The 15632-nt window shown below is 40.9% G+C and overlaps 2 long non-coding RNA genes across 3 annotated transcripts in view; one reads left to right on the top strand and one right to left on the bottom strand.

Moving 5' to 3' along the window:
- LOC144981565 (uncharacterized) overlaps window positions 1-15632 on the bottom strand; it is a 233670-nt gene that overhangs the window by 45021 nt on the left and 173017 nt on the right. The window contains exon 6 of one of the 2 annotated variants that reach the window (XR_013647159.1): window positions 4476-4705. The exons of the other annotated variant lie outside the window; for it this stretch is intronic. This is a non-coding gene — a long non-coding RNA (uncharacterized LOC144981565). Of the gene's footprint in view, window positions 1-4475; window positions 4706-15632 lie in introns of those variants that run through there. 2 annotated transcript variants of the gene reach the window in all.
- Window positions 12369-15408, top strand: LOC144981566 (uncharacterized). The gene is made up of 2 exons (XR_013647163.1): window positions 12369-12675; window positions 12759-15408. It is a non-coding gene; the product is annotated as an uncharacterized LOC144981566 (long non-coding RNA).

The following is a 15632-nucleotide window of genomic DNA, read 5'->3' as shown; positions in this document are numbered from 1 at the left end:
AACAGTGGCAGTTTGTTCAATTGAATTTTATCTAAGCAGCCAGCTATTTGCAGATCATTACACAGAGAGTGCAAGCCCCAGATTGCCTCTGGAGCGATGTCACACTGGTGCAGGTTTGTTTGCGCATTCATTTATTCATGCTATTCAAATCTCCAATCCTCCGCCATCCGTTTGGGATGCTAACGAACTGGTTCAAGGTTGTTGTGGAGGCAGAGAGCGAGCGGAGGGGAGTGCTGGAGCTGCACCGATGCCAGGCCGCTTCATTTTTTAAGCTGGCCGGCTTTGTCCACACCCACACTGTGCTGCTGTCATAGAAAATGTTAATTTGAAAAGTGCAACACTGTCAGACAAGGGCTGAATTACAGCCAAGGCATATGCGGGCGGAGCAAGGAGTGAGGAGGTCAAAGGACAGCCCGCCACGGGCCGCAGAGAAGCTGCTGCTGCTGGTTCCACTGCCCTTGGCCAGCTTGACGCAAACAAAGAAACTCTGAACACGGATAAATATTTTCCAGCCTCTTTGAGCTGTGTGTGTGTGGGGGTGTGTGTATGTGTGTGTGTGTGTGTGTGTGTGTGTGGGGGGGGGGGGTTGGGGGCATCTTCCTGACTCCTCGTGGTGCGCTGTCAAAGCTTGAAGCCCTGAGTCACAACCCTTTCCTCAGAGACTCACACTCATGTCAGACACAGACAACATGGAGTTTCTTAAAGAAAGTGTGAATAAAATAAAGAAAGAAAATAGGAAAATCCTCCATTTGGCTTCTTTAAGCCCAAATTATATGCAGCATTTTTTTTTAAAACATCTCGTCTGTCTTAGTTGATAATGTGATGTTCTGAGTTCTTGACCTTGATGCATTAAACTCGCATTCTTTAATGCACTTTCAGCACATTGGACTGCTGCTACCTGATACTAGCTCACCTAGATTTGGAAGAGGCTTGGTGGGACATGTCAAAGCGGTGACTCTTTTTTCTTTCACAGCTCAATTTTCATAGATGAAACACCTGGTGTCATATTTCCAGCCGGCCACAATCTGCACCTATTAATTTCTCCTCCATAATCAAATTTCAAATAGTTGGCCCTTCCATGAATTAAAAAAAAAAAAGCTAGGGTACGTCACGACCATAACCGAGTCCCTGATTGGTCAAAGTCCAACTGGTTTAACTTTCAACGTGAGTTCAATGGCCACGGGTTCTGTTTACACAAGTAGAGCTAAAAAACTGACTGAAAAAAGTTGAATAAAAGAGTTTTCAAGCCCAAAATGCTCATTTACAAACGTCTACATGGACTTTTCATTAAAAGTGGTCGCTTGAACGCGTGTTGAAGACATGGTAAGGGCGGTGTGAACATAGCATTTGACCAGCAAATGAAACTGCTAGCATGGCATCTGTCGAGGGTTTTCGTACCATGTGAGGATGAAAACAAAAAAAGTTAAATACATTTTATACCTAAAAGAAAAGTTTAAAAAACTGAAATTATACAATGGACTATTATTGAAATACAGCGGCGTCCTACTTTAACGTGGTTCACCACATGCAGTATTGCTGTTCCACTGATTATTTTAGACACAGAGGTGGGCAAGGTGGGATTCAAACCTGCAATCTACCAATCAACAGTCAACCGCTCTACCTCCACTCCAACAAACTAACTGGCTGACTGATTTGCTCCAACGTTTTGATTCTAAACCAGACAACAAAGCAATAATTTGTTCCCCCAAAAAAGAAACCTGGTAATTCTATAGATAAAGTACAGACTAGACGTACATAATTAGTTATTGTAATTCAGAAAAAACATCATTTGCAACAAAAACAAAACATTTTAGATAATATTTTTTATGTTTTGGGGGTTCTATAGACCTCCTGGTGAAACTGTGTAAAAGTACACTGGAAAAAAGTGGTGAAAATAGCCGACAGGTCGCCATCCGCCTGAAGTTACAGACAGTTTGTGATGAGAGCAAAAGAGCATGGTCTCAAGCAGAAACACAGCAGACTGTGACCAGCTCCCAGGTGGACCAGACAAACGCCAAGATTCACCCGCTCAAGTCCACCTTTATCTCTAAATCAACTCCCAGAGAGGCTTTGGTGACAGAGTCTGTCTTCAGAGTCTCCTTCATCCAGGTCTGTTCCATCGTAGTCAGGAAAGCTGCTCAAATCTGGAAGATTCATTGTAGGAATGAAAACGGTGAATGACTTTAAAAATAAAAAGTAAACCACTTCTACAGGTAACGGAGCTTCTTAAACCACAAACGCCAAACTGAGATGGCGATGGAACAGTGTCTGTCGGGTTTAAGACATAACTCCCTGATGTAGTGGTTATTTTACGAAAAGTTTAAGCAAATTTAATGGAAAAAAAGCGACACACTAGCTATTAATGTGAGCTCACATTTTGGGGGCGAAGAAGCTGTATAGCTGCAACCCACTTGAGAAACAAGTAAATAACAGACTGCAGGCGAATAGATAAGAGGGAACGAAAGGCTGGCGGTGGATGTTACTGAGGGAGCAGCATTGTGGTGGAGGGCAGTCAGACGGACTTGTCAAGTGCTTCTCGGCACGCCTCGGTGGAAAGAGCTGCCGAATCAAAGTGCTCCACCGCGTTGACATTTTGTCATCGAGAGGGTGGACGACTCTCGCCTTAATAGCAGAGCGCAAACATGGTTTTCTCCACCGCTGGTCTGAGCCAGCTGGGTTCAGCCCTCCTGGGAGGCGAGAAGAGGGACTGACTTCCCCAGCATTCACCAATTTGTTCTGAGACGTGCTCCTGCAGGTGATGCTCTCCACCCAACCAGCACCTTCAGTCCTGTCAGAAGGGATTAGAGAGGCTCATCACAGAGATCTGACACTTGCAGGAGCTGCTGGATTACATTAATCCACACAGAGGTGCAAACGATAATAGTTTTGAGAGGATATGAAGATTTTTCTGCTCAGTCCGATTGCTTAAAATGTCCCACACTAATGAAAATGGTGTTCTTAACATGTTCTAGGACGACTTTAAGCTTTATTATTAAGACAATTAAGCTTAAAGTCACACTTCAATAATATTTTGATGTATTTAAAAATTGTTCCCAGTTGTCTTTCAATTATAAATTTTGTTCATTTTGTCCCCCCCAAAAAAAAAAAGTTTCTGAGTTGTGAGCGGGGTAAACCCGTCCTCATTTCTCATCATTCATCTGCTTACACACCCTCCCACAAGCTTACAGCCCCTCACAACCCCAAGCTAACATGACTGACAATCCAGCCGTACAGTTTTACAGACTTAAGACTTCCATGCATCTATTGGAATACAACTGGATGCATCAGAATGAGGCGGAGCAGTGAGCATGTGGCCACGCCCAGGGTATTTTTGCATCACAAATACAATCTTTTTTCCAATTTTATTTTTAGTCTGCCTCTGATTCACAACGATTTGAATAAAGAAATACTCAAAAATGCTTAATTATCTTTACACAGTTCCTCCATCATCAGAGTATTTCTTTATAGAAATTGTTGTGAATCAGGAGCAGAAGAAAAAAATGCTGTTTGAAAATGATTGTTTACATTAAGTTAGGTTGAGGGGCCGTATGCAACCAGGAGAGCGTGTAAACAAAGAGCTCTCAGCAGCAGAGAGGGGAATGGGGTGGAGTTGCTCTGGGCCAATGCATTCGTGAATTTCTGATGAACTCCTGCCGCTCTGCAGAAGCTATGTCCTAGAAAGGTTTTTCTGCTTAATTATAACTAAAATACCACTGGGAACGCTTTGAAAACAGATCAAAAGATGATTGGAGTGTGTCTTAAAAAAGGAACTACATTTTCTCTATCCACACAGTTAAAGCAGCATTTCTGCCCCAAGAACAGCTTCGCCTCCACCTGCTTTACTCCTTCAAACATTATAAGCTTTAAGAGTCAGAAATCCAAGTTTCACTCAAAGTAACTTTCGAAGGGCTTGAAGGATTACTTCTCCTCTACACGGTGCCCGGAATTAGGAGCTCCTTGTCCCATCAGAGATCAACCTCCAGAGGAGAAAATTACTATCTTCCAGCCAGTTCAGGCTTGCAAATGTGTTGTTGTGCCCCCAGGACGGTTTTTTTCTGCCTCTGCCAAAGCGCCTACACAAGGTGCTGCACACATACGCACACACACAAAAACAAACACACAAACAGCTTTTGGGTCCAATTTTTCTGCGATTGTTATAGGTGGAGAGGAAGAAGCAGTTTACACACATTTAACCCTGGAGAAGAACAGTTTTTAGGAGGGGGGGGGGGGGGGGGGGGCTTTTTTATTTTATTTTTTTATTATTCTTATTTTTTTTTTCTTTTGGAGCTGAAGCAATTAACAGGAGCAATACATGAATGAATGAATACATAAAAACGTTACACAAAAATTTAAAAACAACCAAAAATCTCCACCAGATTTGACTCTGTGGGTTCTCCAGGGTGAAATTATTTTTTGGGAAATGTTTTATTAGCATACAAACATTACATTAGCATACAAACCTCTAAATAATAATGTATAAAAATATGACATTGAATGGAGAAACTGTGTATTTATCAGTAATGTAGAAAAGATTTTTGTAGATTGTTTTTTTTTTTTTAACATCCGCTTCAGTGATGTCCATTATTTTCTCGGGTCGTGGTCGTCTGCAGTGTTTCTGTGCCGTCTCTTCTGTCTTTTTCCACCAAGTGTCACTGTTGCAGCGCCGCAGCCTCCGACCGCCTCCCCAGTGTTTGTCAGAGCAGAGCTGGAGAGAGGCATTGGCTGTGCAGATCATCTCTTACTGTCCCCCTCTCTTCCCTCACCCCCGCCTCACCCCTTTGCCCCCACCCCCCTTCTCGTGGCTCTGCATGCCCCAGAAACAAGGTAGTTCCATCTAATTGCTCTAATGGCGTCCTATCCTCATTAGACTCTTGACCTTGGCTGTGCGTGATAAGAGTAGGTCAGCGTGGATTAGAAGTGCCCCCCCAGGGTCTTTTCAACTCTCCCAGTCACCAGTCGATACCTCAGATTCAGTTCACACACTGACAAAGCTGGAGTGTTTTGCCATTTCAAACTGGGCGGCATTTGTTATTTCTGTCTGTTCCCTGAGGGCGCATGACATCTCGCTCTGCATGAGCCAGCATTTTCCCCTCATAAGGAAGCTAAAACTCCAACAGATGTGTAACTGCTAATGTGTGATCTGGTGATTGACGCTTTTCTACTGTTTTTGCTTCTGGGGATCCTTTGAAGAATGCTTTGTTCTGTTGGTCTCATTGGTAAATGTTGTATTATTAGTCATGTGTTACAAGTACAAATCTGTAAAGTCAAATAATTTCAAAAATCCAGCTTCAAATTTTGATATGTACCACCCATACACAAACACAGGCCTCAATTTCCAATCATTCCTACATTCTAGAGTTTTTAAATAAGGTCATATCAGATTCAGCCCCTTTTGATTAAATATGTCTTCAGTAACATGTAACAGAAGCTGGGATAGGCTCCAGCAACCCCTTGGTTTTGAAAATGATTGATTGTGCTCAGAAAATGGATGGATGTTGTTTTACACTAAGAGCATATTTGCACTAAAGATTTTGGCCTCTAGTTAGTTTTGTTGGTGTGAAGGTCCAGCTTAATGCTCCACAATGGCTAAACCAATCAGAAAATGGTTGGGTAATGAGGTCTAAAGTGGGAAGGACTAATTAACTAGTGTTACTCCGCCCACTTCAACATCTATTAATTAGGCGGGACAATGTTAAGGGTGTTTGACAGTCAATAGACTGAAGAAACCTAAAATACACTTCAGCTCAATTTTAAAGAAATACTTATTTTTGCCACAAAAATTCAAGCGTTTGCTATGAAAACAACAAAAATGTCAAATTCAAACAAACATTTAGGTTGTTAATACATTGTTTTGTGTCTGCACTATAGAAACCAAATACATTTCTGCGCCATCAAACACCACAGTCCAATTTGTTCCTTGTTTTGTTGTGTGATCCTGAATGCTTTTGTAATTTAACCCTTTAGATTACACAGTGTCATCATTATTATGAGCATGGCAGCAATAATGTTTTTCACCTTTCGGCATATCTTTTCAAGGATGGCCATTGCAAATCATCTGTCACTGATCTGCACAGGTGGTTTGGCAGAGATTTTTACTCCGGGTGGCCGTCCTGACACAGTACCGTATTTCTTCTGTTCTGGGGACCGGCACTATGGCTACAAAGTTAGGCAGTAGTGCGAAGGGTCTTGCCCAAGGACTCCCACTGGATGGAGCTCTTTCTGCCCCCTGGGAATCGAACCATAATTTCCCATGTGCCAGTCCTGCACTTAGCCAACTAATGTTTGGTAACAAAAATTTGTGAAAGCATGACAACATAACTGTTGGCATGATGATAGTAGCGTAAACATACTAACATTAATATAAACATCCTTACATTGGTGTAAACTTGCTAACATTACTGTTGTCACGCTAACATTAACGTAAGAAGCCAAACATTTCTGTAGACATCCAAAGTTAGTGCATGCAAATATTAATATCAACACGCTAACAGTAGCAAATGCATGGTTCAGTGAGCCAAATAAGTATTTGAAAACCCTGTAATTCTGGAAGTTCTCCCACTGAGAAATCCTGAAGGGCTCTGACATTTTCATCTTAAGTGCATGTCCACTGTACGAGACATAATTTCATGATTTTTAAAATAATTCTTTGTATGCTACTGCTGCATATAAGTATTTAAAAACCTGTCTATAACTAGAATTCTGACCCTCAAAGACTGCTTAGTCCGCCTTTAAAAAGTCCGTCTCCACTCCACTTATTATCCTAAATAAAATCCTCTTTTTGAGGTTGTTAGCTGCATAAAGACACCTGTTCACCCCATTCAATCAGTAGGACTCCAACTTCTAACATGGCCAAGACCAAAGAGCTTTCCAAAGACACCAGAGGCAAAATTGTAGACCTCCTCAAGGCTGGAAGGGCAACTGGGTAATTGCCAATCAGCTGTGTGAAAAAAGATCCACTGTTGGAGCAATTAATAGAAGATAGAAAAAGCTAAACATGACTGTCAATCTCCTTTGGTGTGGGGCTCCATGCAAGATCTCATCTGGTAGGGTCTCAGTGATCCATAGAAAGGTGAGAACCAGCCCAGAACTACACAGGAAGAGCTGGTCAATGACCTGAAAAGAGCTGGGACCACCGTTTCCACGGTTACTCTTGGTAATACACTAAGACTTTTGAATGGCACAAAAGCTTCCCCTGCTTTAAACCAGCTCATGTCATGGCCTGTCTTAAGTTTGCCAATGACCATTTGGATGATCCAGAGGAGGCTAGATTGTATGGCACTATATCTTTTAAGCTACTACTAAAACTCTGAACATAGTGTTAGACTAGTCTTAGCAGCACAACACAGTGATATTAAGCAGACAAGAGATGCTGTCCCCCCAACAAGTCCAGCTATTCTTCTGAAGAACCTTCATTAGCAATGTTTGCAAACTGAGGCTTTCCAGTAATGACACTGAAAAAAAACATTTATTCTTTTCATTACTGTCAAGTAAATGTAGCATTAAGTCTGAATCTGCTTTACTAAATCATATTCATAAAAAAAAAAAAGAATTATCTGAAGACTAAATGTGTACATTTTAGGGACACAGGCATCAGTCGGGAATCTTTGAGAAAGCTTCACAAAATGGCTTTTAGAAATGGATCAGAAGAGTAACTGAATAGATTTTCTTTTCCTCAGGGAATGACAAATGCAACCGTCTTCATCCTAGGTAGGATCGAGATTTAGAAGATCAAGATACTGTGACCGGCACGTACGCTGCTTCTGGAAAAATAGAAGACGATCTGTTATTTCTTGCAGAAGCACAGAAATGATAAAAATAAAGATGTTTGGGTTCCTGTTGTAGGATGGGTCGTGTGATAAAAGGGATGTGGGATAGATGTGTAATGATCCCTCGCCGTGGAATATGAAATTCACACCTCCTCCAATTCGAATCTCGCCTCTGCACTGATGGAGGGCTTGAAGGACGGCGGAGCAAAGAGAAATGAACAAATGGCAATGAACAAAAATGGTGAGTTGTACCCCCTTAAGACTAAATGTAACAACTACATGAAAAAGACTGCAGTGGAGTTTCTCTGCAGGCAGAACGGTGCAATATTATGGTTTTGCGGGACTGCTATTAGGCCCCTGTCCACCTATGCAATTACACTTAGCCCAGCTAACTCCCTGAGAGAAACCGCTCCTTCAATCTGCTTCTTTCTCAGCTTAGCCAGCGGCCGTGCGTGTGCACGGCGGTGTGCACGTGCATAGCTCAGCCTAGCTCTGTGGGAATGCAGAAGGAAACAAAGAGAGGGAGTCGAAGACACAATGAAAAGAGCACTTTGATCCGCTCCAAATGCAGTCCCTCAGAGTGCTCTTCCATTCCAACAGCACTTCCTGTTTGGAGAAAAGCTCCGCTCGCCGTCGTCGTCGGCGCTTCCAGGCTGCTGGTAAACAAGTGTTACTGTGCTTCCTCAGAGAGAAATTTAGGCTTAATGAAAATTTACTTCCTACGACCAAAGCTGACGAGACACTCGATGACTGAGAGAATGAGTGCCCTACAGCCATCATTATATTATGTCCGACCTCTTTTCTCCAAGCAACAAATATTTTCAAACTAAGAATTAATTAATAGGCTGTGAGCAGGATTTCCTCTGAAGTTTGGGAAGAAGGAATAAAATCATAAATTATCATTTCCACTTTTTCTTGTGTCATTTTATTCTTCTGTCTTGAACGCATGTGAGATCTCAGCAGCTGCAGCAAGGCTTTGCCATATTCTCCCTGTTATCAGATGTCATTTACTGTATTTTCTGTACTATAAGGCACACGAAAATGCATCCAGAATAAAAGAAAAATGGCTTCAACACAAATTGGAGAATCCACCTTGTTCTATTTGGACCCAGTCAGAAAGACAGTGGAGTAATCAAAGGAAATCTGCAGTGGCCCTCACCCTTGTGCTATCTTAGATGACCCCACACTTACATTGACGTGTTCTCCCTACCATGACAAAGGTGGATAAAGGTGGAAAGATTTCATGTAATCCATGGACACCAGTGAAGATCACAAATCATTGAAGAAAAAAGGTTCAGCGCACTGTCTCGTGCAGAGGTGGGCACTGAGGGCCGCATTCCTGCATGTTTTCCAGCATACCCTGCTCTGGCATGTTCTGATTGGCTGGACACACCTGAACCAGGTAATCAGCCATGAGTAGAGCCAGACTATCTAGAAATCATGCAGACACACCGGCCCTCGAGGCCTGGAATTGCCCACCCCTGGTCCAGTGGGTCTAGAGGACCTAACTCCCAATGTTAAAGTGCCTAGGAAAGCACACGGGTTACAGTACAAATCACATCGACAAATCACTCATTGCAAAAATCATGCCAAAGTTTACAACGGCAATTCGAATAGTGAAATAAACAACATGACATTTTAGAATTAAAACTAAATTGTAGATATCAAAACATAACTTCCAATAAACAAAGCCTAATTTTCCCCAAAATTGAAAAAAAAATAAAAAACATTGCAGAAAATAAAAGTAATTTCCAGAAAATAAAGGGAAATGTTAAAGACCCACTTCAATGAAAACTGTGTTTTTAACTTGTTCTAGTAGCAATTTTCTGATGATGGAGGACATATTTTCAGAAAATTAAGCTTAAAATTCCACTTCTAAGTATTTCTTTGGTTAAATTATTGTGAATAAGGAGCAGATAAAAAGATGCTTACGTCTTTGTTTTCCTCATCTAAGCTGGAATTTGGCTCAATCTTTACAGCTGGATAGCTTTGATGTTGTTCGCCACTTTTGTAGCACCGGTAATGTTAGTTTGGGGGTGTGGCTGTAAGCTAAAGGGAAAGGGTGTGAACAGAGAGCTCTCGGTGATGGAGAGGGTTGCTCTGCCCCAACGCTCCCACCCACAACTCAAAGGCAAATTTCTATTGAACTACTGCTGCGCTGCAGAAAGTTTTTAGATTCTGGCAAAGAAAAGGTCATAATCACAATTAGAAGACCAGTGGGAACGCTTTTACAATAGATCATCAGAGTTGAAACAACATCCGAAATCAAATAAGGATGTTATCAGAGGACATCAGAGATTGGAGGATGACGGTTTTTCACCTTTTCAACAGGAAGATCAGTATTTGCCAGTATCTTCTTCTTTTTTTTTTCTTTTTCTAACTTGTTCTGTCCAACAGCTGAACAAACAGATTAGAGCTGAAGGCCTTTTGTGTTGGACAGGTTTCACTATTAAAAAAAGAGGTTATGTATCTTCAAAAACCAGAGTTTAAATTTGTATAAACCCCTTTTTGTTTTGCATTATTTTTTATCTATTTTTTACATTTAGTGTGTGTGGAGAGGAAGAGGGGGAAGAATCTGAGCGGGGGTTGAAGAGAATAAAAAGGAAGAGAGGTGGAGGAAGTGGAGAAGAGAGGTGGAGACAGAAGATGTTTCTGTCACAGGCACTGCAAACTTGTTACCAAAATTTGGGCAAAACATCATTCTTCTTTCACTCTCAAACGTCATCATCCAGTTAGTGATGTCGCACAATACCTTTTCTGTTTCTGGAAATTCCAGTCCTAGTTTTTTGTTTGTTTGTTTGTTTCTGGAATTTGGAAAAAGAAATGTTCATTTATTACTTGTTTTGCTTTTTTAATTGTTGTTGTGATCTTCAGCATGTTTTTAGGTTAAGTGATTTGTACTTCAGGGCCACCGTAGTTATCTATGTGTATTAGAGTAATAATATAAATCTACAAGTGAGGATTATTGAATAAGCGAACCATTTAGTAAAATAAAAAGCGACAGAAAATTCTCCAAAAGGACACCCTCAGCCTCTCTGTCTGACTCATTTATCGCCAGAGTTTTTCCCCCTTTTTTGCACTGATCCAATTTGCAGCGAGAACAGATCCGATGGAGCAGGACGTCAGATGATCACATCCCTCTCAGATTTTTTTGGAGGTCAGTGTGAGGCCATTTCACCGTGTTTCAGCGTATCTCTGCAGATGGGTGGAATATTAATGTGAAAACGGTGTTTGATTGCAGTCTGGTGTTGGCGCGTGTGTGGCGGAGGGTTGCCGCTCGTGGGTTTGTGCTTTCATGGGTGTCTAAAGGTGTGTGTGCGATGGAGGGAGATGGACAAACCCAGGGGTCCGTTTATCTAAGCTGACAGAAACAATTTACAGCACTGCCAAATAGGGAGTGAGAGCCTCACACACGCTGAGTGAACTGGAGGGGAACCAGACAGAGAAGGCAGAAACTGGGAGGCATTAAAAGAACCCTGCGAGGAGCTGCAGCTACCCACAGCAGAGCAGGGACAGAACTCACAGTCTGACAGTCCTGGACTTTCTGAATTTTAGGACTTCTAATAGATGTTGACACAGAGGCGACAGGTCCTGCTGATTTTATTTTTGTGCACAGATTTAAGCCAGACTGCAGTTCAGCCGACATAAATCCATCCTTTGAGGGTATGCTGCCATTTAAACAAAAAAATGTAGATGCATGTTCATGTTTGTGGAATCAGGTTTTCAAAAAATGTCCAATAAAAATGAATGATCATAGAGGATGAAAATGACTAATGAAAAAAATCAGTGCAGAGGACATTTAATATTAATAATCCAATGTCTTGTATTCAATTAACTATCTCATCCATTAAAAACAGTTTTCCCAGATTAAAAAGCATTGAAGCATCTTTGATGGCTCTGAGAAATAATTCATGGCAAAAGCTCTAAACATATGTTCAATAAAAACATTTGTCATTTCTAAAAAGCTGTTTTTGTGACACCGTTAATCAGCAATAATCAATAAAGTTTTTTCTTCTTCAAAACAGCTCTTTCTGAGCTGTGACTGTTTCTGCGTTTCTTGTGTCAGCAGTGATATTCGTCTTCTCTGGCATCTACTTGGCAGACTTTCAGTGTAACTACGACCCAAATGACTCAACCTCTGCAGCAGGGAAGTGATTCTGTAGCATAATTAAAAATAAAAGTCAAAACCCGAAATGCTTTTTCATTTTCAAAATGAAGCTGCATTTTTTGACTCAATATTAAAATGAAAAAGCAATCCACCAAAAAGGCTTTTTCATTTCCTTCTTCAACACCGCTTTTTCTGTCACCTAATTGAAATGATAATGAAAATGGAATTTGACATTTCATTTTCAAAAAGTTCTCTGGTAAACGTGTAGCAAAATCATTTAAAAATGTCTAATTTGACAATTAAAATGGATTAACAGAAATGCTTTTTCATTTTCAAAATATAACTGCATCAAATGACTCAAAATTTAAATCAATACTTCAAAATGCTTTTTCATTTCCTACTATAAAACCGCTTATTCTGTGTCATAATTAAAATGAAAATGCAAAGAGGGGATTGCATTCTCATTTTAACATCCACCCTGCGAACATTTACGCATTATTCAATTCGACTTAGCATTTCCAGGGGGGAGGCGGGGCGATGACATCAGTGCTATCTCCGTGTGTCCGGCTGCTAACAGACACATGCTAGGAGCAGTGTAGCTTTGTGTTAGCAGAAGAGAAGAGGGCTTTGTGATGGTTGTGAACTTCTGATGATTTTATACAGCTTCTCAGGACTATGTAGCAGCATTTCCGCCTTCTGCTTTCATTGCTTGACTTCATTCCTGCATCATCTTTTGTTCTGGCGACCCACCAGTGAAGCAGAAGCTCGAACCGCTGCTGTCTGCGGGACTTTAGGGGCTGAGTGAGAGGATTTCTTACTAAAAGCAATCACCGCCTCGAGTGCTGTTCAGTAGATCACTTATGTTCTGTTGTGTGCACCTAAAGGGGTTAAAAGGAGCACATTTCAGCCGGAGGTGCCACCGAACAGCCTCAGATGAAACAACACCCGAAGATCAGCAAAACAAACGAGCATCTGAGGCGCGGATGCTCCGACAGGGAAGGCCGAGGCCGCTGCACGGAATAATGAGGAAAAAATGCATCACGTATCGCAGCAGATGCTGGAAAAACTTTGCATAATTAATGCAACGTCTGCTGGAAACAACAGCCAAGTTTACGCTGTCAACTTCTCTCACATCCTCTTAAAAGTCCACAACGCAGATCATCAAGCAAACACCTCAAAGGCGGAGAAGTGCTGCTGCAGCCAAGATCAGATCAAGATAAGAGCGACTAAACACTGCCACTGATTTGAGCGTTCGCACAATGCAGCTGCAGCCACTAACACTGCTGCAAAACTCCTGTTTATGATTCTAACCGGCACAGAAAAGGTACCTTCAAGCTCTGCAGCCTCAGAATTTAAGATCTAATCCGACCCCAAAAATGAAAAAAAAAATTACCAGCAGAGCAACAATCCAACCAAAATGCTTTGAATCTGAAGATTAATGGTCATTTTTGCAGACGGTTTCAGTTTGAATTTACTGCTAAACTGAACGCTAGTAAAAGATGTTTCTAAAGCAACAACAAAAATAATCACAACTGTGATCAACTGTGGAAACTAACGTAAAACCAGATGAAGACAAACATGAGAATCTGATGTCCGATGGACGGTTGTTGGTGGTTGTTGACCGTTTACAGCTCAAACTTTACCAGGAATAAATGCAACAGTTGTACAATATTTATTCAACTGAAAATTTAGAGGTTTTCTTTGTTGAAAAGTTTAAAATAATGTTAGGATTTTGGTCTCCTCTCACTCTTACCGGGAATCATCGCCTCACCTGTTGCCTTTCTCCTCATCAGTCTTCAGCCGACGTCAGTCCGTCTGCTCTCAGCGGTAGAGAATTGACCTACGCTAAGCTCTAGACCACGTCAAAGCCAAGCTCTATGCCAACGCCAAAACCCTTTTTGCGACTTAATCCACTGTTTGTCAGAAATTGCCACCAGCGTCATCCTCACCATTGTTCTCGTCTGCCGTCCATGATCAGGACACAAAGCAAGGCTCCACAAGATGTCACAGTCGTTGCAACCCCCACCAGACCAGCCATTCTTCATCCCTTCAGACGTCCCAGCCACGAGCCGTCAAAGCCAGAACTCTTCACCACCACTGGGACAAAGTAAAGACTTTTTCTCATTTACCCTCTGTTCTGTCCTGTTTCTGGGTCCAGCCTCGTTCCCCCTAACAAAATACAATCCAAAAGTTTCTGTTCAGGTAAAAAAGAAAAACCTCCAAACCTCCAATAATCTAATGATCCGTTGTAAATTCACTTCAAGAGCCAATGTGGCACATAAGAGAACCTGAAGGCAGAATGTTTCTAAGATTCAAAGATAAACACAAACAGAAGTGAATGGATGACTTCAGTTACAGCCTGCAGCTACAGAACCTTTACATTCTCGTCGCAAAGGTTCATCCTGTTGTTTTAGTACTGGAAATAATTAGCATTAGCATTTATAACCATAAACTGAAGAAGTTATTTTTCAACTTTTCAAATAAAATAAAATGTTCAAGTGAAATGTACTTTTGGAGTTGGTTAGTTTTACTTAACAGATGTAGGAGTTTCCTAAATCTGACATTTCCTCTGCTGTCACAAAACCTAACCAGGAAACCTTTATGCCACAGGACACTGTGTCTTCACAGAGCTTCCCCACTGGACACAGTTATAATTACTTTATAACACTCTTTAGGACAGTTTCTAAACTTTAAAGCACCTGTATTGAAGCAAAATCAAGTCACTAGGCAAAAAAGGATGAAACTTTCCATAAAATTTAAATAAAACCAAATTTCTTAGCAAGGAAGCTTCATTGAAATAGAAATAAAGAAAAAATACAAATTCAAAATGAATATTAACGATTATCCTTCTACATTACAGAAACACACAGAGTTTTGTACAACAATGTGTCTTCCTCATTCTTAAAAAGCATCTTTTTTCTGTTTAAAGACTCACAAAGAACCCACCAGAACACAAACAGGGGAATGTTTTCTTCTCATTTGTCTGCTAATTGATCAGGTGAGGTTGCAGCAGCAAAGGAGGGCTTGGAAAATGTCATGAAAGAAGGTGAGGGGTCTCTGAGTGGACCCACCTACTGCTTTGTGACTTAAGCAAAACAAACAGAATATATTAAAAATGTCCATTTTTACATACATGGATGCTAATATGATGCAGCAGAATGCCTGAACATCTCAACAGCCCGTTAAAAGCCTGCACTAAGCTCTATGAACGCCCCTAAAGAGTTTGCCTGATTACATTGGCTGTTTGTTTGCAGTGACGTAGGAGTGACACCATTGAATTCTCATGACACTTTTGGTTTCAAACAATCATACCAAGACTTGAAACTCGTGATCATGATCCCCCCCCCTGGAATAAAACCTTGTATAGTGAAGGTTCACTTTGTTTTTAAGACCAATTTCACATTGTTTAGACTTTGTTTTTGCATTTATACATGTTTCAATTTGACTCGACATGTTTGATCTTTATCATAAAACCCTAAAAACTGTTTGAGCTGAACATTTTTGTGATTTTTGGAGTAAAAAAATTACAACATGTACTACTTGGAATTGAGTTTTTTGGATAGTTTCAGGTCTATTGTGGAATGCTTGTGTGATACAATGAAAACTGTACAAAACAAGTTGGGATTGTACTAAAAAGATCAATATCAAGCATTGACACAGAACAGTTTTAAAGATAAATTAAGACAAAATTGTAAAGTAGACTTAAAAGCTGTTTGCATGAAAAAGGTCTTTACATGAATTAGGTTTTAAGATGTTAA

The sequence above is a fragment of the Oryzias latipes genome, chromosome 13 (genome assembly GCF_053564925.1).
Source record: "Oryzias latipes strain Hd-rR chromosome 13, Olatipes_Hd-rR_3.1".
NCBI classification, from domain to species: domain Eukaryota; kingdom Metazoa; phylum Chordata; class Actinopteri; order Beloniformes; family Adrianichthyidae; genus Oryzias; species Oryzias latipes.
The sequence above is the reverse complement of the archived record's forward strand: the minus strand, read 5'-3'. Positions and strand labels throughout refer to the sequence as shown.